At 47.7% G+C, this 24,967-nt stretch overlaps 1 protein-coding gene across 4 annotated transcripts in view; it reads right to left on the reverse strand.

Annotated features, from left to right (window-relative positions):
- LOC144721236 (uncharacterized) overlaps positions 1-24,967 on the reverse strand; it is a 218,190-nt gene that overhangs the window by 111,280 nt on the left and 81,943 nt on the right. The gene's annotated exons all lie outside the window — the stretch shown is intronic.

Consider the following 24,967-nt stretch of genomic DNA (forward strand, 5'->3'; position numbering starts at 1 on the left):
TTTGAACCAATTTCATTCCGATTGTGTTATCGGTGAGCAGGCTGTGAGACTTGAGAACGCAATTTTAATCACAGATGGCCAAGACCTCAATTTAAATCCAGGACTTTAGTGGTGCCAGCTCAGCCCCCTGACCTCTGAGCCACCTGGCAATCGCAGCAGTCACTTTGTCAACGTACTATTTGTTAAAATTATTTCAGCAAAAAAAAAACGGAAACATTTGTAATAAAAAACTATTCAGAAAAAAAACTGTTTGAAAAACGACTAAATACAATTAAGAATCGATATTAAACAATGAACCTTATTATTAAATATATGTATACTAGCCTTTTGCCCGTCCAAGGACGGGTGTATTGCAGTAAATCGGAAACTTGCAAACAAAAAGCAGACCGCGACGTGATATTCATTGCATCAATTCGTGTGCAATTTGCAAGGGCGCGGTGACACAGACCCATTTCATTTTAAAGTGATAATCCCTTGTCCATCATGACGTCCTTTTTACTTTGATGTCTCAACAGCTTTAAGGAGATCGCGTGACGTGAGGGTTCTGCCTTTGTAGTGAGGGTTGTAAGTTGACGCCGAGGAGGGGGGAGGAGGCGCCTCGCCCCCCCCATGTGGAGTGACGTCAGCCGCTAATTATTATTAATGTGGCGGGGGGGTGTCCATTTTGAGGACGTTACCTGTTCATGATTATTAATGAGGGGGGCTGGTCGACGTGGAGTGACGTCACGAGCATTGCACACAGACATTCTTGGCTCATTATAGTAGGTAGTAATAATGGGGGGGGGGTCCATTTGGGGGATGTCACCTGCTCATGATTATTAAAGAGGGGGGCTGTTCGATGTGGAGTGACGTCACTTGCACATGATTATTACTCCATATTGAGTGACGTCACCCACCACTCATGATTATTAATAGGGAGGGGTGGGGGGGTGTGTCCATTTGGAGGACGTCACCTGGTCATGAATATTAATGAGGGGGGGCGGTCGATGTGGAGTGACGTCACGAGCATTAAGGACAGACATTCCTGGTTGATTATAGTCGGTATATAGCACTACACACACACAAATATAATTGTCTGTCCAGTGTAGATGTTGACCACTTGGTACTAACCGAAGAGGATGCACTGGCCAAAGGTTACGTTAAAATAATAGTTATCACCGTTACATAAGCAAGCTGCGGAGCCACAACATTTTAAACCGGTAAATAAAATGTAGAACAAGTGTTTTTTTATTTTCATTCTCGCGAGCCCTTGACTGCTCGCAAAGTGACTTGCTGAAGACAACGACGGAGCACAGGGCAGCAGTCTTAAAAACATTCCTGCGGAGGGAGCTGGTAGGAACGTTGGGTTGCTCGGTCAATGGCCAGGGTCAACGGCGGCGTGGTGTATTTCACAAATATGGCCGACTGTGAGGGCGGGCACAAGCCGGCGTGAGTAGGTTAAACGTTGAGTTTTATAAGGGCACCACGGGCTGACCAGCCCCTCCCCACCCAGCCCAACCCCACCCCAGCCCCTCCCCATCCAGCCCCACCCTCCCCACCCAGCCCCTCCCCACCCTCCCCACCCAGCCCCTCCCCACCCTCGCCTCCCCACCCAGCCCCACCCAGCCCCTACCCACCCTCCCCTCCCCACCCAGCCCCTCCCTCCCCACCCAGCCCCTCCCTGCACGACGAACGGACACAATAATCCCCTGTGGGCTGGTGTAACCAGGAGGTTCCTACCAATATGAGCCAGATGTCCAAAAAAAAAACCCGTTCACATGACGAAGACCAGCGGATTCATTATGACACAGGCTGGAAGACCTCATGATTATCATTTTAGAGAAACTGCCTTCGACAACCTGGGACAATTAAGCAAAGTGATTGAGTTCATGACACGTCCGTCAGCGAGCATGCACGATAGAGCTGGGAGAGAAAATAAAATGTCAAGACACAGTTGGACGATTTCAAAATGTCTTTCAATATCACCCTCAACATGACCGATGCCTTCAAGTCAATTTATTACAGATCAAAAATAATGCAGCACAATTTGCACCTGCATTCTTACGTAGAATTTGATTGTCGCATGGGCATGTGGACACACATAAAACGAAGTACTTCACATGCACTTGTCCTGAATGATTTAATGTAACCGGACAGGTCACTTAGCGGCAGAGTGAGTGGCTTGCAAGCAGAAGGCTGCGAGTTCAAATCCTTGGGTGGGGGTTAACTGAGCCCATCAGTCTTCTGGGGGCCAATAAAATGAGTAGCACTGTCTGGGGACGTTATGAATGTGGAATTCATACCACTGGCTCAGGGCTGTAATCAGCAGGAGATGAGCATCACCAAAATGCTGATTTGAACAGAAAAGTACTTAAAATGTGACTTTGTTCTAGATTTGAAGTTTTCTTGACTGCAAGGATCCATACTCTTTTGTTCTTTCGGTAAAGTCACGTAGGTAGAAAATATAAAATAAATTAAATCACGACGTTTCGATTGCAACACAAGCAATCGTCATCAGGTGTGAAAACAACGGCAAGAAATGTTATACCTACGTGACTTTACCGAAAGAACCAAGGAGTATGTGACTTTGATTTTTACGTCACATTACTTTGTAACGCCGATGGGAACTATGCATACTCTGTGGGCTCTTTTGTGAAAGTCAGCGGGTTACAGAGCAGACCTAACTAACCGGTGCTGTGTCCTTTCTCTCAAAGCACGGTACCCCCGTGCGATCCTTCATCGCGAGTGACGTTGCCGAGCCACGTTAAATATTTAATCACTTTCCCCTTTCATTCCACATGCTATGCAGCTCTGTGGCAATTTCCTTCGAGGACAGCTTCCAGTTCTTCAATTATATGGGCTCATATAAAATATTTAGGATGCGACACACGATGTCTTGTGCATATTCTACCAATGCATACGTTTTTAAACAAATATACATTTGTGCATGTGTTGTATGTGTGTGTAACCCTTATTTAATCAGAAGATGAAATAAACCCATTGAGCCACTTTGGAACAGCATTGCCTCTTGTACAAAGGGAACCTGGGTTACATCAATAACAAATAATTGCATTTAATCATCTCGGATAATTAAGCTCCGTTTATATTCACATTGTGAACATAAATTGGATTGTCATTGACTAGAGAAAATGTGAGTTTGCAATGGTGAACATAGATAGAAAGCTTTAGGCACATTTGTTTTATGTTCAAGGGGAGAAGCGGAATCGCAGTAGTTGGCACACCACACTGTGGACCTGGTGACCCGAGTTCGACTTCCAGTCACAGCTGACATCAGTGACGTCTGAAGCCATCATGGGCGAACCCTTCACCAACCCGCACTGACCGGCGTGGTGAAGTATGGCCCACACCTCCGATTATTACGGTTGGCTACGTACGGTGCGAAAGAAGTTCAACATACATACAAAACCCCCACGACTGAAAGTGTGGATAGATAAAGGACTCCACAACTGTGTTCAATTGGTCTTTTGCGCGCTCTTAAATCAAAGTCAATTGAGTTTATTGGCTTTTGTTTTGTACAATGCCAGCTTAAAACTGCGTGTGAAAGTTTGATTCAACTCTGTAAAACCTGCCCAATAAGGCAGCACCCCCTATTGGCACAACTGTTGAGTGTGTGTGTGTGAATCATGAGGCCTCTCACATGTATGGTATTCATACAGTGGGCCTATTCAACAGAATACTTGTTTAAAGGTCTTAAAACGAAGCCAGTTGGGCCACAACAAACAACACAGACAGCGTAAAACAGTTGTAGTCACCGTTCAAGTAATTAATCTCGACCAACTAACACATTCTAACTAATATTGCACCACGGTGGCGAGATGTTAACTCCCTCGCCTGGTATACAGGTCGTCGTGGGTTTGATCCCGACCCTGACGCCTGCTGTATATTTTGAGTTTGCATGCTCTCCTCTTTGCAGATGCCTTGTCACCTGCTGGGCAACAAGGCATCTGCAAATAGTACAGAAAGTAGGTTAACAAAGGCCACCAGTAGAGTCTGCGTGTTCTTTAAATGGTGTGTGTGGAGTTTCTGGAGATGCTGCACTTAAATGAACTCCCAGTTGCAATACAAACTGAGAAGAGGCCCTACCAAGAAATAATCTTGAAGCTCACAGACACTTAACTGGATAGATGATTAACGAAATACACATTATGCTCATTAAAGCCAACATTATTAAACTAAAACGTTTTTGATAAAAACGATGACACATAAATGTTGTATTGATAATAATTAAAGATTAAACTTTACACATTAACAACATTTTAATTGATTTAAGTTCAAAATCATCGTGGTCAATGAGGACTACATTTTGAAGGATAAAGATTAAAAAAAAACTTTAAATGGCGATACATTTAATAACTAAAAATCCAACAGATGTGAAATTTCCATCGACGCATCCAAAGATCCTGAGACCAAATCTGATAAATGTTTTAAATAAAAATTACACTCATCCCACGGACGCATTAATGACAACCAGTCATCACTGTATCGTATTCATGTAGTCACAGATAATATTGTTGCATGGGATTTCTTTCTTTAAATAAAAGACAGACAGACAGACAGACGGACGGACGGAGAGAGCCAGTCGATCCAGGGAAGCAGAATAAGCGATGCTGGGCAGGGCGGTGCGAGACATCGCGATGCCTTTCACACGGTCGCCACGCCTCATCGGGGACGGGGCGCATAAAGGGACAGCTTCATTCTGCGTCCATCACTCCAAATTCGGCACCGCCGTGACACTGCACATCCCGTGCATCTGGAGCTGCCCGCATCCTCCCCCCTCTCGTATCGCCGCCGCTTTCTCCCTCCCAGGTGCTGCCGCCCGCCCGCCCGCACGAATGCCGCCGTTCATGGTCATTTATTCACGACTCGGTGAAACGATTGCAATATCAATTCAATAATTCTGTTCTTCATACCAAGTGAGAGAAGGCCATAGAGGCTGATCTTTTGAAAGGTGAGAACAAGGCTAATTAAACGTTTTATGTCGGTTTGTTGAACGTGTGTGTGCGCGGGTATTCACTCGTTCGGTAAAGTTAATGTATTACCGGGCAAGGAGCTAGTGGCGAGACATGGTCCTATTGCAAATGAGATGTGAAAAAAATGCAGTATACTGGATTTCTTTGTGCGAAACAATTAGTGATAATTTACAGCCCTTTGTTAATCCACTGCTGGACGAAGGCCTACTGACACGGTGACTGCCGGTCGCGTGGATCTGTGTGACCATAATTGACCACGCTGGGTCAGTGTGGTTGGTGAAAGGGCACCCAAAACCGCTTGAAATATCACCGGGTTCATAGTTCAACATGCTCACCATGGCGACACTACTTCCCTCAAATCTTCTACGACGACGACTAAATGTGCACCAAATGTCAGACACCAATTGATGACGTAATTACGTTGAGTTTTCCCGTTGCCGGGAATTATCAGCAACATTCTGCGGTGCCTAATTTCACGGGGAATGTTGTATGACGGCGATAACGATGATGCTCCATCACGACCATCGCCATCCCTCATTTCACACTGGATGATGACAATAAAATAATGATGATCACGATGATGCCGATGCAGACACTGAAGACGGGCGCGTTGGCAAGGCTTCTGCAATGTTGTGTTGGGGTATTTACAGCTCGTCAACAAACAATGCGGCTCAAGACAAAGTGCTAGGCACACAAGACCGACCGATGGATGAACGACCCAGGCCCTGCTGCTACTGCCACTGTGCACACAAGGTGAGGGCTCTGGCGGGACAAACAAAGCACTCGGCCAGTGGAAAATCCCCACCCCGCGGGTATGCGCCTCGAGGTTGAACGCGTGCTTCAGACGAAATCGATGCAATTTCACGACGCATTTCCAGCGCCCGTTTTCTCCACTCCACATTCCGTGCTCGCGTCCATTCGCGGCCGATCAAAGCCACTGGCGGCGAGAACGCCTCCCCGGCTCGTGAAAGTCTCCGCCTGTTATTGGCACGGACTCAGGCGCATCCCGGGCTCGCTAGCGCTGAGAAAGCGCGCCACGGCGGGGGGGGCGGGAGATGGTGGACGGATCGACGGCTCCAGGGCTGTGCGTCGGACCACGACGGGACGAAGAGCGAGCCGGCGCTTTCATTAAAAGGCAACAAAACGTTAAGACGACGACTCGCCCCGCAGGGAGTCGCTCATGGAGACAGAGCACAGAGTGCCGGGCAAACAGTGTGCGTTGTATAGAACGGCGAAATAACCGATTGAAAGAAGATGCGCCTCTGCGTGCAATGGAGACCCGGGAGAATACGGCGGTATAATTTGCCGTACTTTTCCATAACGTGCAACGGATTCTCCGTGGATGGATGGGCGGCGCACTGCTTAGAGAGCTGCGCGAGGAACACGGTGAACAAAAATTGATTCCCGGACACGGATCAAACATCAGTGGCAAGCTATATCACAACCGGTTCTGCACTGACCATCGTGGTGAAGTAAAAAAATACCCATGGTGACCGACATGGTGTGGAGAGGCCTTCATCCACTGGTGGATTAAGAATGTATTTATTTATTTAAATCAGCTGTGATATATATTCTTGGTTCTTTCGGTAAAGTCACGTAGACGGGACTTTACCGAAAGAACCAAGAATATGAATCCCTGCAGTCACGAAAGCTTTAAATCGAAAAGCTGTGATATACTTTATTTGTTATTCATATTGCTATCCAGAAAATTCAGCAGGAGGGTCACGCTTGGGATGGTCGTCCAATTTCTTTTTTTAAGACAGGTTGAAATCACAACCACCATCAGTAGCAAACACTACTTAGTTTGTGAAATACACATCCTGCATTCCGTGTGTGTATACGTGCTACCGTCACTTAGTGGCGAATGGCGGGTGGTATTGGGTATTGGTATATGAACCTTATGGCGGGACCCCGGGGTCCCGAATAAACGGAAAAAACGTAATTTATTTACTTATTTTTGGCGAATCCGTCCCACCGCGCACAAACGCCGCGACCCACCTGGCGCGGATCATTCTGTTGTCGTGTCGTGTCCAAGCGCAGCAGCGAGGACGAATGCGCAGAAGAAACAAAACTTTGAAACTTTGATTAGCGCATCGTGTACAGCTCGTCGAGAGGAACTAATTGCCGTATCGTTTGCCTTCAACAGACATAAAATGACGTTGCAATGCAGTTTATGCGAGAGCCGGGGGCTTATGGGACCGAGGTCCTCCCATAAGGTTCAAGTAACGAGCAGCTTTGGGCAGTGACCTTATATCAGACCAGAGAGAGATGAACGGCAGTTGATAATCCATAAGTTACAATCTGCAGTCTTGCTTTGATTAGCGCTGAATTACGACAATTAGCTTGAAACCCTATATTTTTTGTCATAGGACAGTCTTTTTAAAATGTAGAAGTTAAGCATCGACATCCTTGTCCTCTGAGCATCTGGATAAATAGTGCTTCCTTCCCACATTTGTCTCGTCGCATAAACCCATCAGGTGCATGGCCTTCTGGGAGGTCACCCGAGCAGCAGCATTGGTTGAATAAAAGCACACCCTGGACTGGTGTCCACATTCAGCGTCTCATCAGCAGCGTCGGGTTTGCTTGAACCAATGCTGGCAAACCGCCCGATGTTTGCCGGGCAAGGACCCTTTCTGTGAAAAATGGGTCAGCGTTTGACGCGACACTATAATATGCAACACAAAATAATTATTTAGGCATAATTTGGTGAGAATGCCAACGATAAAATGATTAACGCCCACTTGTCATATTTGTTGCTCCGCATAAAAAAAATTAAAGTATTTTTTTACAATACTCATCAGCCGCACGACCTTCATTCAGGTGGTTACTACGCTAGGGTGATAATGAACGTCGTTCTTCGGCTGTCAAGAACAACATTTCAAGCCGTAGTTAGGTTACTGGGTTGTATAATGGCATCGCTGTAATTGGCGTTATAACCACGCGATCTAACGCAACATATTCATTCAGGAAGCTAATGATGACGAGACTAACAGCTGACCTTGGAGGTCACGTGTCTCCTGTACTGCAGGTTGAGGGGCCAAGCGGTGGCTCTGTGCGGTGGCAAAGACAACGGCTCCAATGACCTCTTGTTTTTGACAAATACAGCATCCATGTATGTTAATACATTGGTGCTAAAGTCAAGCTATATCGGTGTAATTTGTTCGTGTTTCTGTAGCTTAGTTTCGTCATGTGTGCTTTGATCAACCTGGAGATAATCTACCGGAGCCGATTTGCGCTGCAGGGAATTGTTGGTCAGATATTTCCGATTCCTCGTGTGATACAGTATATTTGTTTTTGTTCCGATTGCTTTCTTTCATCGCTCTATTTTGTTTAGTTTGCCCTGCTTTTGTCATTTTGGTGCGCGACGTGTCGCTTGGAAATGAAAGTCCTGCCCTTTTGAGTTCTATTCAAATTTATATTATGTTATCTTACCAGGTATGGCTCACTGAGCTATGTAGCTCTTTTTCAGAAGCGACCTGGCCACAAATGATAACTCAACCAAGCGGTTCATCGTGCGGAAATTTCTAGCAGTCAAACACTCTAAACGGATGTTTCTAAATGTGGAGGGAAAGACCGGAGGACCCGGAGAAAATACCCACACGACCACGGGGAGAACACGCAAACTACAAAAATACAGGTGTCAGGGTCAGCATCAAACCCACGACCTCCTGTGTACCAGGCGAGGTAGTTAACACCTGAACCTTGTACACTGCTGCCCACGTCGGGAGCAGTCCACTCCAAACGCTCGTCGGGCCAATGAAACGGCTGCGTTAAACCAGCGTGCGCGCAGTACGCATTCATGGGCTGGAGTGTGCCACTCTGCGTGCCCCATCCGTTATCGCTCCGCGTGCAGCTCAATGGCCACGTGAACTAAATGCAGGCGATTTCGAACGCTACCACACGCCCGCTACATGTTCACCAGCCTGGTGTTGCGTGGAGATTCGTGGCAGACTTTGATTTGTAAAATGCCTCTAAATGACTGTGTTGTTGTGGGTAATTGCCTTTGAAGCCTTGCCGTGTGGAATTATTTCCTAATGAGCTAAGACAGCTGGGCACTTAGACAATTGCAGGATGTGAATTTTGCAATGATTGTGCACACTTTGAATGCAATGTGTTTACTATTATTCAGTTCAATGACCCTTTATTTAAGCATGCGAGAGCTCATTGCGGATTCATTATCCATTATAAGGAAAGCCAGGGAAATGTTAATGAAATAGTGAATGTCTATTCAAGTAACTAACAGGTTGCTTGAAATAGAACATATACTAAAGCCTATACTCAGTCATTGCAAAGGTGATGAAAAAAAGACAATGATAGCCAGCATATGCTGATCTGTGCAATCAATATAATGATAATGAATACAAGTGATGATGATGATGGTGATAAATAAAAGCAACGAGTGATGATGATAAGAACCACACCGGGACACTCACATGAGAATGCTCTCTAGTATTTCACAAGATCAGCCATGTGGCACCGTGATATAAACCCCGGCATTAAATGCCCTCACAGTCTGACTCTCCTCATTGTCAAACAATTCCGCAAATATTAGCACTCACCTTTTATTCAAAGCAGTGGAACGGCTGCACTTTTGACACTCGGGACCCGCACCTTCGCACAGCCTCACCCCAGCGTGGGGCCGAGCGAGCCCACACGGGGTTAAAACAGACAGCCGGTGGCAGGTCAGCCGTACCGGCTCTGTGGTGAATTTTAATGAGAACCTATTATTCAGTGAAGCGCATAGGATACGGCAGACGCGAGCGCTCCCAATGACCCGGGACGGCTCATCACTCGAGAAGTCCACGAGCGTTTGACTACCGTGATCAGGGGACCCATGGGTGGAACGGCAGCAGGAGAGAGCCCAGGATTCAAACCCAGGACCGCAGCTCGGTGCACTGGCGTGGGTATTGCCATGCTTAAACACACACAAAGCTCCAAAGGCTTGACGGATCTCAGTGACGCTGGCTCAGAGCTCTCGCGTGAGCTTAACATGAGGGCCCTGAGAGATTCCCAGCCATCAGGGGCTTAAACCCAACATCTCAGCGATGTTGGGTTTGTGCTCTGGCACAGGCATCAAGTGGGACCTGGCAAAGCCAGGGAAACCCGCGCGAACGCACACACAGCCCCAGGGCGTGAACCCCACAATCTACACAGTGCTGTGCAAACCGCCACTACGACGACGTATTGTAAACCTTTCTTCTGATCAATGCGCGATCACTATTTCAGCTAATTAAACCATGCATTACCTGCACCATGTGTAAATGGCAAGATAGGCCTGGTGAAGGGAAACAGGTGGCACCCACTCGTTTGGATAAGTGATCGCACCTCCTTGTAATTATTCAAGTGGGTTATATGTTCACCGATTGGGCAGACGTGCTCAAAGGAATATGCAACCGTAAACAACAATTAATTTCATCTTGGAAATACTTACAGAGGCTGGCCCAAGTATAAAACTGTGTTATTGAGAAAAGAGAATCAGGCACGTCATACCATTATCGTGATGGCACCGCATTGAAATGGCGTCAAGATCACGAGAGTGTCATAATGACACACGTTACCACATGAAAACAAATCTCAATCGTGTAGGACAGCCAATGTCAGCCACACAGCTTGCGGACATTATTGAGACGATAATGAGATATTTCACTTTTGATATGAGCGTTCCTTCAACTCGGGTTGTAGGCTGCCACAATTGGGACACAACACACAACACAACCAAACAGAACTCGGCGATAATTACACACGAAACTGGGGCGAGGGTCAGAGAAACAAAATCGCATTTTCAAAAAATCCGGAGGAGGATTTGGTTTTTGCCGTGAGCTGCTATCGAAATTAATGTTCAGGTCCCGTGGAAATCTCGCAAGCAGTCAGCCCGCGCTAATCCCCAGGTGTTAGGATCCAAATTAAGCCCCTGGATTAGCGTGTGTCGTGCATTTGGGACATGTCAGTGATCACAATGAGAGCACTAGGCGGTATTGGAGTGCAGGAGCAGTGACAGTTCGAACATTTCTTTAACTATTTGTAATTATTTTTTACTAGCCTTTTTGCCCATCCAAGGACATGTGTATATTTCAGTCAATCTGAAATATTCAATAGAAAATTTGTTCATATTCTTGGTTCTTACGGTAAAGTCACGTAGATAGAAAAAAGAAAAAAATAATAATTTGAAAAAAGAGTAATTTATTTATTATATTATTCATTATTTTCAATTCATGTTTAATTTTATTTCATTTAATCAATTTATTTATTTTATATCTACGTGGCTTTACCGAAAGAACCAAACATATTAATTCCTGCAGTCACGAAAGTTAAGTAAAAAATTGCTCAGCTTATGATTATTAATGAGGGGGGTGTTGCCCCATGTGGAGTGACGTCACCCGCTAATGGTTATTGGGGAGGGGTGCGGCATGTGGAGTGACGTCACCCGCTCATGATTATTAATGAGGGGAGGGGTACGGCATGTTGAGTGCGCGACCTTTTTGTGCGTTAATGTAAATTTCCACGCGGGCATGAATATTAATAAAGGGGGGGGGGGGGGGCTTTTTTGCAGTGACGTCACGCACGGATGTAGCACTGTGCTGCGTGTATTTATTTTTTACCGTCACTTTCTGTAAAGAAACGTCGTATTTGAAGCGACTTGGCGTAATACATTATTTAATTCAGCTCGACCTTCCTCTGCGTTCGTGTAAAAATCCACCCACTCATGAATATTAATGAGGGGGGTGGGCCTCATGTGGGGTGACGTCATGCAGGAGGGGTGGGCCTCATGTGGGGTGACGTCACACTGGGGGGATGGGCCTCATGTGGAGTGACGTCACGTGCGGGACACACACACACATTCTTGGCTTATAATTATCGTATTACTGTAATATTTTTCGATTTAAAGCTTTCGTGACTACCGAAAGAACCAAGAATATGAATCCCTGCAAAGTCACGTCGAAGGGACTTTAGCGAAAGAACCAAGAATATAGTAAAATTGTGTTCTCACGTATAGAACAAAGGTAATGGCGTAGCCCTGCAGATTGCTTGCTCATGCCACTGCTGGCAGACAGGACCCCCACAGGGACCATCTCGAGGCAATGTTGCCCTCCTCTTCCAACGCTGGCCAGTTGTCTTGGAAGAGGTTTGAGTACCCACACTGTTCCTCACCGCACACAACCTGCCAATATACAAACCGCGGTGCACCCATTCAAACTGCAGAGTGAACAGAGGTGCGGGGAGAAAGGTGGATACTGAAAATTGCTCCATTACTTCAACTGCCGCGCCAGGAGATGGAGTCGAACCAGCGGCATCTGGACTGCAAGTCCAGTGCGCTAACCACTAAACTGTGGCAGCGTCTTGCGTGCATAGAAACAATGGATAATTAATCATGGACAGCCATTTGTCATCCACTAATGGCTGAATGCCTCCCTATACCATAAAGGTCATGGGGGTTATTTGACCATACTTCACCACGCTGCTAAGTGTGGGTTGGTGAAGGGGCGGGTACGTAGGACCGGTTGAGATAATATCATTGGCCACTGATGGATAGCCGTGGATGGGACTCAAAACTCAGGTCACCAGGTTCATAATGCGGTGCACTAACCACCGCATCACCGTTTCAACTCAGGCACGTATTTATCTTTTTTTGATGAAATCTTAATTTCATCTTCTTGGTTCTTTCGGGAAAATGTAACGTAGAAGGGAAATAATAAAATAATAAAAATAAAACATAATAAAATAATATAATAACATAATATAATACAATAATAATGAATACAAGCGATGATGATAAATAAAAGCAACGAGTGATGATGATAAGAACCACACCGGGACACTCACATTAGAATGCCCCTAGAGTCGGGGACCGCCTTGCATGAAGAACCATTCTCGTGAATGACTTGGAAGCATTTAACGCCCCACGCCGGAGAACTCTGCACACTTAGTTATAAACGTTAGTCATAAGCGATTCCTATGATTAATTCCTTGCAGAAGTTACTCAACAATTGCAGGGACTGCACCGTTGCCTCCGTGCAAACCGGCTGAGCGGACAGTGCCGATTCGCACGGTCGGCTACGTACGGTGCGAAATAAGTTCAACATGCACACGTACACGGTTTATGCACGACACAGCCGATGGGCCAAACTCGCATCTGGATGAAACGGGCGGCACACAACAAATTGGCAAAGAACCCCATTGTTGGCAGTAACAAGGACACTTTTTAATTGGAATTTAAAAAATCTATAGAAATAAATAAACACAAATTTCCCTCCGAACGCGTTTCCAGACTGAGCCGCGGGCATGGTGAGGTGCGGGATGTTCGTTCCACATGCCGGGAGGTTCTTGAGTTCGCGAAGAAACTTCAGAGCCTGAAGATGCTCCCGGACGGAACGCCGAGCAAGATGTCGGGCAACGTGCCGAACAACGCGCTGTACAACCCGACAAACACATCAGACAGGTGCCCAGCACAACCACTGATGTGTGCAGAAGAGCACGTTCTTTGCATAATAAAAAAAAGGTTGCCCTCATTTTATTTTTGTCCTTTTGCCTGTACCTCTCTGACGCATTTTATTCCGTTGTTGCCTGTTCCTCTGTGTGCAGCACCTTCACGTCGGTACTCTTAGTTCTGTGCCGATGCACCACAGACCCTTGCAAAGTCGCTGGGTAACCAGCCAAATGGGACTTTTCGTGTAAAAAAAATAAACATTTATTGATCGACATTGATCCTGGGATAACTCCAACACCAACTCTAAACGTCAGCGGCATCCAGCAATACCTCCACTGCCTCCCCCCCTCCTGCCCCTAGCCACCAGACCCTTGACGAACACAACTCCACATCCGCAGGGCCACGCGGTTAAGCGTCAAATAAAGGTGCGCGCTCGTGCACAAGCACCATCAGCGGCGGCGGCCGTAAAACATTCATTGCGCACGCTACCCACGCACGTGCGACATTCCGCGCGGTCGGAATCACGTGAGCGCCTTGCTCGCGCGCTGCTTTGGCCCGACAAGGGGATCCCCGGGCGTAATTACACACGACCAGCTGTCGCCACCGTGGATGCAGCAGCAGCAGCCACCGTGGATGCAGCAGCGTTCCTGCACCCCCACCCCCCACATCCACCACCGCCCCCTTCACGCTTCCCGCCACGCCGTTGTCAACTTGGCAAAATGAGCACGCGTTGCACCTGGTGCGCAACAGCCAGGCCACGATGTTCCCCTGGAATTATTATTATTATTCAGGAACGACCCATGAGAGCGAGACGAGCTCGAGCGTATTTTCAAACGACGGGGGTGGGGGGGGGGGATTTGCCGAGCGGCGAAACGCGAGCGGTTACTGCTGGTCCCGGGCGCTCACGCGGGGGGAGGAGATTCCACGATTGAGAACAACGGAGCGGGATTCTAATTGAAGCTCGCGTGAGTCGGAAGACAGAGGGCTCCTCGTTTGCCGAATGTCCTAGGTAGGGAATTAGCAATGGAGCCGAGGGTGGATATGAACGAGAGAATCTCGACACCTTGAAATGAGCACCCAGCCTCCTTGCACACACTTAGATTAGATACTATGCAAATGTTGTTACTTAATGAGATTACAGTCTAATCATCAAACATTCATATCGTTGTCTACCAGGTCAACTTCAAAAAGACAGATCATTATTGCCACGATTGTTATTATTATTATTTACATCATATTCGACAAGACAACGGGCAGTAAAATGGACAACAGACAATGAGGGGAGACCATATGAATGGGAAGCCATACAGAGACACCGACAATTTGGATGCCTGCACACACAGAGAAAACAGCCAAGCACGCGGACGCACGGAGCGAGAAGCATCAGACGTGCGGCTGTCGCATTGTGCCAACAAACAAGACAAAGATCCCCCATGTAACCTTCAAAGACTGTTGGGGCAAGTGCTGTTAGCGAACATCTATGAAGGCCGGCACAGCACACGAGGGGGTGGGTGGCCAGCACCACGCCCGGCGGCCTTCGTCTTCATCGTGGTGATGTTTACACACCGCACCATCGGAGGCCGAGTTGACGTGAGGGAAGCCCAGGACCGGTTCAAATAATCGTCGCCGGTGTTGGCCGCGAGCGGGAGTCGAACTCAGGTCGCCCGGGCTCGTAGTGCAGCACAACCAACACTGCGTGACTGGTCCCCACCAGGCAGACGCGTGAACCCCAGACACAACAGCGGTCCCAGTGGGGCCCTCCTTCCGAAAAAAGGCGCAGACCGTTTCACCAAATGTCTGTGCCGCCGCGTGCGAGATTCCGGCACGCGCCACCAACGTCCGCAGAGAGAAAGCGTTGTCCCCCGCTCCACCAGCGTGGGGCGACGTGGATGGAGATTGCCCGGCAGCGAGGTTAACCAAACGCCTCCTCGAACGGCCCACCCAAATTGGGTTTAAGTAATCTCCGTGACTGACTGTGGATTTACATCGAGATGGGAATGGCTGCACTGTTCGACGCGTATCGATCTCGGCCAGTTGAGAAATTGCTTGCTCACGGCTGGTTGAAGGGCCTCTACGAGAGGGAAGGTATTTGGCCTACTCTTCCACACTGGCCAGAGGGGGGGGGGGGTATAACCCACACTATACCCCATCGCACAAGACCTGCCAATCGACTAACTGTGGTGTACCTTACCCCCCATCGTTCAACTGCAACGCCAAAAGGCGCAATGAAATCAGCAACAGCGTCTGGATTGACCTCTGTGCTCAGCGTCACACCACGGGCGATAGCTAGTATAAAATCTCGACCGTGGCTCGAAAGCGAACGACGATAGCACCACGTGACGCAAACAGGGCGGCGAGGTGTCGTCGCCATCGCACTGGAAGACGGACGCCCCCGAGGCGAAGACGCGAGGGGGGCCTTCCACTGCTGCACCGGGCTGGCAGCGCGCCGACGCGCATGCACAAGTGGGGGGCGCGGGCACTGCGCGCCGGAGACACTTCACATGGGAGGGGGCTCCGGCGGGCGCAGAGTGCAACCCACAGAGTGCCGGGCGAGCATGGGGCTCCAGGTGGATTAAATTAAACAGGAAATTCATCGTTTTCGGGACGTAACTCGTGACATCGTGGAAATCAACTCTTGTGGCACGTACGAGGTGTCGACGGAGAAGTGATGCTTCAGGATTGATGACAAATGCTGTATAACCTGAAACATATTTTATAGATGCGTCACCTCTCTTACAAGTAATGTTGACTAAAACTATTTCCATTTTGTAATGAATCAGTTGGTTTTCCATGAAATAGTTGTAATGGCATTCAAGCGAGTCTTGTTTTCGTGTGGTTTTGTTATGATGTAATTCTACTTACAGAGTTAGACGTGTTACGCAAATTGTGTATGCATATATATACAAATAAACACAAAGTCAAAAGATACGCCGTGTAGCCTTAACAGACTGTTGAGGCAAGTGCTGTTCGCGAGCACCTATAAATACCGGCACGGCACACGACGGGGTAGGTGGCCAGCACCATGCCCGGCCGCCTTTGTCTCCCCAGTGGCAATGTTTACACACCATACCAGGTACTCAATTGAGGCTGGAGTGCCACGGATCGACTGACTGAGATGACCGAGATGAGTGGCTGATGCACAACCTGTGCCCCCTCCTGTGCCAACTTGCTGTGCTTTGGCCACCCGTTGTTGTGAGCGTCGCTCCTCCGCCCTCCGTTGTTGTTGGAGGGAGACTGCCTCCATGACCCAGCCAATGCAGCCTTGCCTGCCGGAGGAGCTCACCGATGGGACTGTGTCCAGATCTTTCAAGGATTTGAGAGCTCCTCACACAATCCAGCCTGTTTAAACCCAGGATGGATCGTAGGCAGGCCAGCCTAAATGTTTTTAACCAGCGAAGATGTTCCATTAGGGGGGTCCACTACCCCTACCCACACACACACGGCACTGACTCATGCAACACAGTTTACATTGCCTTTCCATCGCCAAGCCAGCACAGGAACATCACTGGCTCTTGAAAATTAAGGAGCTTAGCTTCATCTAAAATCAGTATGCAACCACCGAGTGGATCGTGCAGGCAAAATGATCACAGCTACCCGAGGCACTCTGTCAAATTTACAGGGTGGGGGGGGGGCCTTCATTTTGGCACCCACTGCTCACTGCTACAGCCGCAGTGATACGATATAAAATTAGCGAGAGCACACCGTGCATGGTGCGCTGGGGATATAGTCTGTGTACATTATTGTGCAAATAAAAACCATCATCAGCAGGCCCTAAAGAAGTGCGATATGGTCTTCTTGCCTTAGCTCACCATCGGAATGAATTTGAGAAAATTGCGACCGACTGACAGACAACAGTAATGCAAAGATCGTTTTTGTGTGTTTCTTCAAAATTTGTGGTTTTCCAGACAGCACTATTTTTCTTGTTGCGATGCATTCATGGCTCATCATTGAGAGATTCGATGGCGCTGGGGACTGCACTGCACACAACACGCCCGGGAACCACGACGTATCCGCGCGCGAGATTGACATACGGCACGCACGAACGTGCGCAGTCCAAGCCACCGCGGGAGCGGCCGCATTAAACGAGCACGGCGGAGGAAATTCCACGCGGACCGCGCCGAGATTCATCTCCGTAAATAAAATACCAATGACGACGCAGAGCGGGAACGTTCAATGCTGGCACGCGCACTCACTTGTTCACAAGTGCGCGTCCACGCGTGCACGCGGATACCGTGTGCACGCATACCCGAGTATTGGTACACGTGGGGTCGCATCGGTGATACACACGTTGACACGAGCGCAAAGGTGAAATAACAACACAGGTCCGGAAAATTATCCGGCGAACACCGTGAACAGCCTCAGCTAGTAAACAACTCGAACGACGAGCCGTAACAGTAGCAGCGTCTCTTCACATTTCCAAAAATAGCGCACACCTTGGGCAAAAAAGTGAGTCATGGAGTCTCCATTCCGCCGGGCGTTTCTGAGTCGAAGATAAAAAAAAATTCGGTTTCCTCCTCCGCTCCCCGAAAGCGGGCGGCGCAACGGCGGTGGACGGCCGCGTACCACGCAGATCCCTCGCCAAGCGGGTACGCGCGCGTGCCTCCCAGATGTGCCGACATCGTATCATTTATATAAAAAAAAAAACACATTAAACGTACCCACCCACCTTTGAGTCTGGGCGAGTTCTTCATTGCGCTGGTCATCACACGCGGACGTCGGGCTGAGCCCAACGACGACGACGACTCCCGGCGCGGACACTGCGATCTAAATTTGATGTTAAACCACGAGCCACCTAGAGACGGGCGGCCATCGTGTGCTGGAGGTGCGGATTAGCGGCAGCTGTTCTCTGCGACTCTGCGATCGATCGAGCGATCGAGCGAGCGGGGGCGACTCTCCCGCATGCGTGCGCTCGCTCACCCAGCCACTCCGCGTCTCCCACGCGCTCTGCTAATCCCGAGCCTGGCTGGCTGGCTGGCTCCCTCGCACGAGCACGCATCCCGCTGGGTTAACCCCTTTGAAGCGCAGCAGCGGATGGGCTCTCTCACGCCGGGAAATATTAAGGGGGGTTCCGTGTTGCCGCTCGCTCGTTTTATTTGACCGGTCCTCATCTCCGTCGTCATGATCATCATCATCATCATCTTTACTGTCATAATCGTTTAATTTGCTTCGACATACGATCCCACGCAACACAATCGCCCAAAATAGAGGCGGCTTGCAGAAAATTACATTCGTGTGAACATTACGGCAAGAGGTGTGAATACATTTCGCATGGGGGCGTCTGTATTGTTCATTTGTCTCGTTTTTTGTGTTTAGCAGGCCCGTTGCCAATCCACTGCCGTATGAAGGTCTCCCCATACCTTTCCGTCGTGGGATTTCCTTGATCATGCTTCACCATGCTGGTTTGTGACGGGATGGCCAAGGGCTAATACGAGCATCGCTCGTCACACGTACAGCCATTGCCGGGAATCAAAGCGCATGTCGCCAGGTGCGTAGCAGCGCACCAACCACTGCGCCCATCATTTTTTCGTTCAATAGTTCACGCGCCAACACGCGAGTGGAGTTCAAATGAAATGTATAATATTCTCAGGTTTTTTCGGTAAAGTCACGTAGGTAAAACATTAAAAGTAATGAAAGTAAAATAAAACAAAACAAAAATAAAAATAAAATTCACGACGTTTCGGAGGCAACACAAGTCTCCGTCATCAGGTGGGACCGTCACAGCCAGATTAGCTGCATCTGGCTGTGACGGTCCCACCTGATGACGGAGACTTGTGTTGCCTCCGAAACGTCGTGAATTTTATTTTTATTTTTGTTTTGTTTTATTTTACTTTCATTACTTTTAATGTTTTACCTACGTGACTTTACCGAAAAAACCTGAGAATATGAATCATTGCAGTCACGAAAGCTTCAAATCTAGAAGAAATGTATAATGGTCATCGCCATAGTAATCCACAACACGTACAGCACCGATGATGGTGGGCACGCGCATGAGCAGTGGTTAGCTCGACTTGTTCAATGTAGCCAAACTGCTGCAGACTCCGCAGCCAGGGTCGATCACTTGCTCTATTTAAAGCGTAATCTCCCCACCCCCCACCCCCCCTTAAATACAGGATCAAAACCTATTTAGGTTGCACGGCCTACAATTTTCAGCTCTTGGTTTTCATAATCGCATACTGCGAGACTCGGAGCGGTCGCAAGCTCAGGTGGCCAAGTAAAGCAAGAATAATCTAAATTCAACTGGCGCGTGTAAAACAAACATGAAGTATATTAGCGGCTCCAGTTAAACGCAGGGGAGCTGGGTTCATTTTGGGCAGTTATAATACAACAAGACCACAAGAGAATGGCGGCTAATTACAAGTCTGCTATTATCTGCATTTCTCGATTCTCAGGCACACACCGATTCATTAAAAAAGACACCGTTACCGAACACTGGTAATTCAAATGGGTCTCTGCCAAGTTTACAGCTCATATCACTACTTAAGCCCAGTCTTAAAGTAGTTTATCACTGCTGGCCGCCAAATGAGTCAGAATTGAATTATCCAACAACTTCCAAGGCTAAACACAATCTCCCCTGCTGGCTGAGAGTGCAAACGCTTCGTGCGTGGTGGAAGTTCCGAGCACTACACTGGTAAACGGTGCAACGGCGACACCCGCCAAGGTGGGGGGTGAGATTTCCAGCGCTCGCATCTGTCACGATGCGATGACACGCGTGTCCGCCAGCGTGCGCGGGCGGAGTGGTAATTGTGCTACATACACACGTCAGTCGGTGTCTACATGCAGCGCTGTGGTCTGCAGGGTATTGTCCAATTACCTGCAAGTCCCATGCCAAGTTGTGTCAGACCGTAAGCAGATATTATGAATATGTGGGTGAGCGAGTGGATGGAGGTCTGCTACAGGCTATACGGGGGATCTTAATTTGGAGCTTTCGTGACTGCAGGAATTACTCTTTGGTTCTTTTGGTAAAGTCACGTATAAAGATAAAATAATAGTATTCAATTTATTATTTCATCTTTATACGTGACTTTACCAAAAGAACCAAAGAGTATACAGGGGATATTTGCCTTTGTTTGGATGTGTGGTAATGGTTCCCGTTCTCGAATTATAAATAGGAAGTATTTAACTGGTCCTGGGCCTTTCCTAGATTGACTCCGCATTAAATAAGTACCTGGTGTGGTGAGTAAACATCAGTACATGAGAGACAAAGGCAGCCAGGGATAGCGTTGGCCACCCACCCCCTCATGTGCAGACTTTCATAGGTTCTCGCTAAGAACACTTTCCCCAACAGTCTCTTAAAGGCTATACAGGAGATTTTTTTGTTTGGAATTGTGGGTTAGTGAGTGGGTAAAATGTGTGGATGAGTGAGTGAGAGAGTGGTTGGACACAGTCCCATCAGTGAGCTCCTCTAGCAGGCAAGGCTGCATTGGCTAGGGCAGGGGTCGGCAACCTACGGCTCCGGAGCCGCATGCGGCTCTTTACGGGCTGCTTCTTGACGATATGTACGTATGTACAGTATGTACTCAGATGCATTGCGGCTCTTGAAATACTGAATTTTGTACCGAATTGGAAAGAAATGGCTCTTCTTGTTATTTTGGTTGCCGACCCCTGGGCTAGGGCATGTAGCCCACATGCCCAGCCACAGCATGCCCAAGCAGCGTCTGTCTGGCTCGATAGAGGGGGCTAAATAGGCACGGTACAGGCTAGAGAAGAGATGGGCTGATGTTGTATCGGAGGATATGGAGCCGAGTGGACTAGCCGAAGACTCGTACCAGCGTCGAGATCAGTCTGTGGTAGAGGCTCGTGAAGGATGCTACTGGGCTGTTGGAGGCAGTCGCCCTCCAACAACAGCGAAGGGCAGAGGAGCTAAATCGCAGAAATTTGGCACAGTAGGGAGCACAGGTGGTGCATTTGCCAGTCATCTAAGTCAGTCAACCCATGGCACCTGGGTCTGTCCCATGACCTCATGTAAGAGAGCCTTCGATACTTCACGTGACCTCAAAGTGTGCCTAGCCTGGCACAGGTGCTTTTGTGGCGAATGGCAGCTTTTGTTGGCAAGTGGTTGGATGTGTGCGTGGATGTATGGATGAATGTGTGGGCAAATGAGCGAGTCAAGGTGGGCAAATGAGTGAGCGAATAGATAGATAGATGTTGTGTGTGAATGATTTAGCCAAATCCTCTAAACGCATGTTTTTAAATATGGAGGGAAAAACCGGAGGACCTGGAGAAAAATCCACTCGACCACAGGGAGAGAGACATGCAAACTCCAAATATACAGTCGTCAGGGATCAGGATCGAACCCACAACCTCCTGCATACCAGGGGAGGGTGTTACCATCTCACCACTTTAGTGATGAGCAACATGTAAACTGGTCCTGGGTACCCCACTTCACCAAGCCACACTTCACCGACCAGCATGGTGAAGTATGGTCAAAGTTCCCCTAGACCAAATAGGTGTAGGGAAGCCTTCGTCAGCATTTGATTGACAAAGGGCAGTAACATTATTATAATAAATGCATATATATGCATATATAATAATAAACATATATGAGTTGCGCGTGTTACACGAATACGCATAAATAATGTGCACAACAAACTTTTGCTTTGTGGGAGTGTGAGCCCATTGTGAATAGCACACACGTGGGGGGCAACTGAGTTGAGGGTAAATAAACTACCGCTCGCGTTTAGTAATGTTCTGCAAGGCCGCAGTCGAACACCGCGATTTGGAACGTATTTGTCAAATCACCCACGATGCGAGACACATTGGCACAAAGCCACGGGACAAAAAGGCCTACTTGCAACTGTCAGCTTTACTGACAGCCGACGAGATAATACAACAGGAGCAGCAACGAGCAGGAGGAGGAGATGTGCACAGGCCCACCCATTCAAGACGTGCTCCCTTTCAAGTGCTTCGTATTACCGCAGAAAATAATGACCACGTGTGCAATGGGTCAAAGTGGGGTGAATGCAAAAAATAAAGGAGACCTCCATTGGACTCTACGTGTAAAAGTATAAACGGACTTTGCCCATCAGCTTATTTCCTGGCCCAAAACGTACTGCTACAGCGCATTCATGCGCTTTCATGCAACATTGGGTTGAGGCTGCCAGCAGTGTGAACATTTATTTGTGAGGCTTCTACTGACTACCGTAACAAGCCAACAGTATATATAAGTTAGTCAAAGCTCTACGGGTCGAAGTAGGGTAACCGTAAGAAGACCAGATTGTCGAGTAGTCAACCTTCTATGGGCCAAACGAAGGCAAGGTAATAAGGCAATGGGTCTCAAGGTCAAAAATATGTTGCCAAAATAAGACACCAAAATGAGATAATAGTTTTGAGTAGGTAAGCATTTAAAACACTATACTTTTTCAGACGAAACCTTTCCAATGATATGACAGTGCCGTGAGTGAGCACCTATTAAGATGAGCACATGCACACGTGAGTGCCACTTTAAATAGAGTCTGCTATAAATACCGTACTACACTGGGGCTCATTATTGATTTTCCAGTGGCCGACCTCAAAGTGATTTAAACGCATCACCTCAAGAAGCATTGCCAAAAGTTGCATTATAAAAATACAACCATTCCAGGAGGGAGAGGGTTAATCTTCTCAGTGGTCAAAGAGACACGTGGATTATCTGTGGTCAATTACTGTGGATGAATATGACGAGGCAGCCAAATCAGAGGCAGGTTAAGCCACATATTGCCCGTCAATCTTTGATAAAATTTAGTGAAAAAAAACTACGTCTCTATGTTGTTGCTTTTATTAACGTGACAATTATTTTAACGGCTACCCGTTATTTGCGTGTTCTGGAATTTCACCGCTGATTACATCCCAACCCTTTTTAAAATCGGGAGTCAGGCGAGGTTCAAAATTATAATAATAACAATAAATGACACCGTAACATGGCACACGCCACTGAAGAAACGTTCTTGTGGGAATCTTCAGCCAACATAACATCAGGCCACGTTGGAAAGGCCCTGGATGATGACTCCACAGAACCACTTCTGCAGACGCTACACAGAACTTCTCTTGGCGACGACGACGCGAATGATGATTTGTTTCTGATGGAGCAGCCTCTATGCCGTGGTGCCCCGGAGTGTTTCACACGCGATAAGCCGCTTGCCTCTCACCCCAACACAAAGGGCACCCACATTGGCAGATGTCCCTGTGGGGCACAAGGAGACTCAGCACCTGGCCTGCGATCAGGTATTAGCCTGCCAATGCGGGCAGGGGGGGGGGCGATAGTCACCATGTGTACTAAACCACATTAGCACGGTTAGCTACGTAACGGTGCGAAAGAAATTCAATACACATACATACATACAAATTTCGGGGTCATTCTTCCATCGTGGCAAATTTGGACCATGGCTCCAGCGCACAATGACCCACTGTTATAGAAAGACGGTACGGGGTCTTTAATGTCCACCGTGCAGCAGACGACGCGTAGTTTTTATTTTTTACGGTAAATTAGAGCCGCAGTACTGACCAAAGCCGCCTGCTGGGGTCGAACCCCGAACCCCTGTAACAGTTTCAGTTTAAATTTTTTTCAGTTTCATTTATTTGGTACGGCCCTGTGAGCCAACAAGCGGTGAACTCGCTGCCGCTGGGCCACGTCACCGGCCCTGTACATTAGCCGTGCAATGACAACATCGGCTCATCAATTAACGTGGATTCTTAAGCTCCCAATACGTGCACTACATCATAGGTGGAAGAATCGATTATTGATGATTTTTGTAAATAAGATGATCAAGTCACATTTAAGCAAATGGGCCAGGAACCGCTGTACAAATCAGCCAGGAAAGCAAGAGAGGAAAACATTAATTGATTTTCGAATTGAACAATGAACCTGAATCATGACAATTGGATCACGACTGCACGGGTGAATATTCATATTCCAGCAAGGCATCAGTCATTCATGCTCTGTAAAGTAAAGTCGACATGACTAAATGACCTTCTATTTAAATTGTATCCCTAAAACGTTATGCTTGACTGAGTATAGCAAAAAAACACATTTGTAAGATGGATTATTCGTGCAATCAGTGGTGAACGAACAGAGTTCATCAAACCTGCCACACCTGAGTAGCTAGTTTAACCACAACCCACATGGAATGTTCAAAATGTTCCGTTAATTCCTTTAGAACTTTTGCGACACTCAAACCAGCAACCTACTCGCCTTGAAAAGGTGTCAGTTTTGTTGCCAGATAAAAGAGTAAAAAAACAATTATCATATTTTTACTGGCAAATGAGGTTCCAATGGTGTAAATGCTTATCCCCGAGCTCTCATACTCTGATGGTGCATTGTCTTTGAGTTGTGCGCCTTTTGGCGTCATCTGGTCCAACACCATGTGAGACTAGGCTCTAAGGAATGCTGTCTCGGGTGTGGACCAATCAACTTCAAGGACAGTGCATATATTATCAGAGTTATGATTTTTGTTTGCATTATGGCTGCAGGTATTGTGGTCTATGCAAACATGACTCCTTGTAAAATAGGTGTCAGTTTTGTTGCCAGATAGAAGGGTAAAAAAACAATTATCATCTACTCGCCTTGCTTCTATCAACAGCCACCGCAATGCCCAAA

The sequence above is a fragment of the Lampetra planeri genome, chromosome 11 (assembly GCF_965212315.1).
Source record: "Lampetra planeri chromosome 11, kcLamPlan1.2.h2, whole genome shotgun sequence".
Lineage (NCBI taxonomy): Eukaryota > Metazoa > Chordata > Hyperoartia > Petromyzontiformes > Petromyzontidae > Lampetra > Lampetra planeri.